Here is a 3,903-nt window from a genome sequence, read left to right on the forward strand (position 1 = left end):
ATCTGGGTTCCTTTCTTCGTTATTAAGTAATGGGTTGCGTGGTAATAAAAAATGAAACAGAAGTTTACTTGCTCGATTTCCGAAAGCGAAACCGAAACTGCAGCAAATATCTTGGTTGCAATGCTTCAGCGAAAAAACAAGCAACTAAATCTTCAGCAGCGTTGTACTAGTAATAATAATTGCTGGAGTTCTACGTGCCCAAAACCATAATATGTTTACGAGGCATGCCGTAGAGGAGGGCTGAGGAAATTTCGACCACTTCAAGTTCGTAACCGTGCATCTAAAACCAAGTACACGAGCCTCTAGCATTTTCGCCTTGTTCAAAAATGCTGGAGCCGCCGTCAAACCTGTGCCCTTTGGGTCTGCAGCCGAACACCGTAACCGTTGTACCACCGCGGCAAAACATAAGCATTCTGAGAGAGACAAAAAAAAAAGAAGAAAAAAAACGCATTGGGATTCGAACCAAGGCCCCAGCGATTGCGCGCAAACAGCCAGGACGATGATCAACCCATTCAGCCACAGCGCGCGGCGGCTAGCCTGTGATACGATAGCTATCATAAAGATACTACGGTCAAACTCTCCTTGCAACCGCTCCTTGCAAGTGTCCCCACCTTCCAAAGAGCAGGAACGGAATGTAAAAGTGAAAACAGCTGCTTTCTGTTTGCAAAAATGCGCTGTGTAGACCATAATTCGATGTTTCACAGCGCAAGGAACGAGGACGACATTGGAAAACACACACCAGAGCTGAACTTACAACTGACTATATTTTCAAACTTACAGCAATATATATGCGCTCTTCACCAGGAAAGAAAAAGAATAGAGCAAATGAAGCATACAAAAAATTCCAGAAAAAATTGTAGAAGCCCAAACAATTTTGAAATGTGATAAAAGTGCACGAGTGCAGCTTCGCTTGCTCTTTCGAGCAACGAAAGTGAATTTCTCGTGATCGTAAAATATATGTGATATCGATGATGGGTGTTGTTTCCTGCGACTACAATTTTTTGTACACCAGGCCTGCAATTGTCGCGTGACCAAAATCACGTAACATCGCACATCTACTTTGTGACTACAATCACGTAACACTAGCCACGTGACTAAAATTCACGTAAAATCAAGTAATTAGTCTCGCCACTAAAATCCCGTAACGTCACGTAACTATTGACGTGACGTGTTGGCGCCAAAACTTCGGAACAACAGGGTGGCGTGGGGCAACCTCAGCGTCTGCACTGGACTAATAAAGATGTACTTTCTCTCTCACGTCACTAAAATTCCATCACGTAACTACTAGTGACGCGACATTTCCCCTTCAGAACCACGCAACAAGTGCGTAGTCTGGGGAACCGACCGAAACCTGAGAAGAATAGATTATCCAAGCCTAGCCATGTCCAATAATACTATACTAGCAAACACTTTGCACCTCTAGCAATAGCTTGGTATTAGCAAAACCTTAGAAGAAGCTAGGTCGAACGCTAGCTCCGCTTTCGGTTCCAGCCTTGCGCAACCAGTACATGCTGCGCACATTTTCATTTACAGATGTTTAAAATGGCATCTTATTGCGGTACGTTGAGGTGGGCTGCGAGTGCGTGCGAAAAGCTGCTGAATCACATGATTTTCGTTTTGTAACTGGGAGCACCAGTCCCTGGACTTCCCGAAAGCTTTCATCTACACACGTCATACAGGAGCGTCGGCAGGTTTGTCTTGGGGGGTGCAAAGCAGTGTTGCATGGCGGCTGGGAGAGGGGGAGAGTACTGGTGTAGCTTGGGTGGGGGAAAGTGCTGGTGTGACTTGAGGGGGGCAAGCGCCCTTTTGCACCCCCTGCCGACGCCCATGACGTCATATCACACGGACCTATCCGATGCAGCGCACAATGCTTTGTGATGTAAAAAGAGAAGGCATGCTGGGTTTTTTCTGTTCACGTAGGGCGATAGATATGACAAGAGATGAATAAAAAATTCGGCAGATCCCACGCGCTGTGGGAATCGATGTGATGCGAAGCAGCCAGCAAAGAGCTGCATACATCGCCTTGTTTGTCTTTGAGCCAAATGAAATCATTCATGCCATGGAATCTAGTCCACCATATATCACATGTTTGCTATGCACGCATGCATGCACAATCTAGTGTACACCATGCCAATGAAACGCATATTCTGGTATATAAATGCATGACCTGTCGTTTATGTTCATCACGCACTCGTGTCATGCCTATTTTGGTATATATCACGTTAAGAAAACGGCCGGAAGCGCACCATGACAGTGGCATGTAAATCATACCGTACATGACATGCATAACATGATTCGCATGTTAAGACCTCTCATTTATGTTCGTCATACAGTCACATCGCGCAATACCAATTTTGGTGTATATCAAAGGAGCGAAATGGCCGCGAGTTCACCATGAGTAGAGTATGTAAATCATGCCATACATGACGTGAATATTATGGTTTTCCTGTTACCACCTGTCACTAATGTTCATCATACAGTCTCATCGCGCTATATCAGTTTGGTGTATATCAAGCTATCGAAACGTCCGCGAATGCACCATGAGCGTGGCATGTAAGTCATGACATACATGGCATGCATGTCATAGTTTTCATGTTACCACCTGTTATTCACGTTTTCATACAGTCACATCGCGCATTAACAATTTTGGTGCATATCAATCTAGCGAAACGGCCACGACTGCGCCATGAGCATGGCATGTAATCATCTCGTACATTTCATGCATGTCATGATTGTCATGTTACCACCTTTCACTTACGCTCGTCATGCAGCCGCGTTGCGCAATACCAATTTTGGTGTATGTCAAGGCAAGCGAAACGGCACGAGTGCGTCATGAGCATGACATGTAATCATGTCGTGCATGTCATGATTTTCATGTTACCACGTCTCATTTACCTTCGTCATACAGTCGCTTCGCGCAATACCAATTTTGGTGTACATCAAGCTAGCGAAGCGGCCCGCGAATGCATCATGAGCGTGGCAATTAAATCATGACATACATGACATGCATGTCATGTTTTCATCTTACCAACTGGCATTCATGTTCTTCATACAGTCACATCGCGCAATACCAATTTTGGTGTATATCAATCTACTGAAACTGCCGCTAGCGCATCATGAGCGTGGCATGTAAATCAGGTCGTACATGACTTGCATGTCATGATTTTCATGCTACCACCTCGCACTTACGTTCGTCATACTGTCGTGTCGCGTAACACCAATTTTGGTGTATATCACGCAAGCGAAACGGACGCGAATGCACCATGAGCGTGGCATGTAAATCATGACATACATGTCATGGATGTCATGGTTTTCACGCTACCACCTGTTATTCATGTTGTTCATAAAGTCACATCGCACAGTACCAATTTTGGTGTATATCAATCTAGCGAAACGGCCGCGAGTGGCGCCATGAGCGTGGCATGTAAATCATGTCATACATGCATGCATATCATGATTTTCATGTTACCACGTGTCAGTTATGTTCGTCGTACAGAAATGTCTCGTCATACAGTTTTTTCGTATGTATCCCTTCATTTAAACGGCCGCGAGTGCCCGAGACCATGTCATGTAAATCAAGCTGCACATGACATGCGCGTCATGATTTGCATGTTAGGACCCTGTCATTATGTTCGTCATGAACTCTTGTCACGCCGTACCAATTTGGTATATATGAAAGTAACGGACGGCGCAAGAGCCCAAAGGCCGTTGAATGTAATCATGCTGTTCATGACATGCGTGTCATGATTTTCATGATATGACCTGTCATTTATGTTCGCGATAAGGCCATGTTATGATACACCAATTTGGTACACATCGATTAACGGAACGGCCAGGGAGCCAAAGGCCGTGGAATGTAAATCATGCTGTTCATGACATGCGTGTCATGATTTTCATGATATG

At 44.8% G+C, this 3,903-nt stretch overlaps 1 protein-coding gene across 2 annotated transcripts in view; it reads right to left on the bottom strand.

Annotated features, from left to right (window-relative positions):
* Nucleotides 1-3,903, bottom strand: part of LOC119397669 (high-affinity choline transporter 1) — a 98,292-nt gene that overhangs the window by 25,328 nt on the left and 69,061 nt on the right. The window lies entirely within an intron of this gene.

Source organism: Rhipicephalus sanguineus, chromosome 1 (genome assembly GCF_013339695.2).
Source record: "Rhipicephalus sanguineus isolate Rsan-2018 chromosome 1, BIME_Rsan_1.4, whole genome shotgun sequence".
Taxonomy (NCBI): Eukaryota; Metazoa; Arthropoda; class Arachnida; order Ixodida; family Ixodidae; genus Rhipicephalus; species Rhipicephalus sanguineus.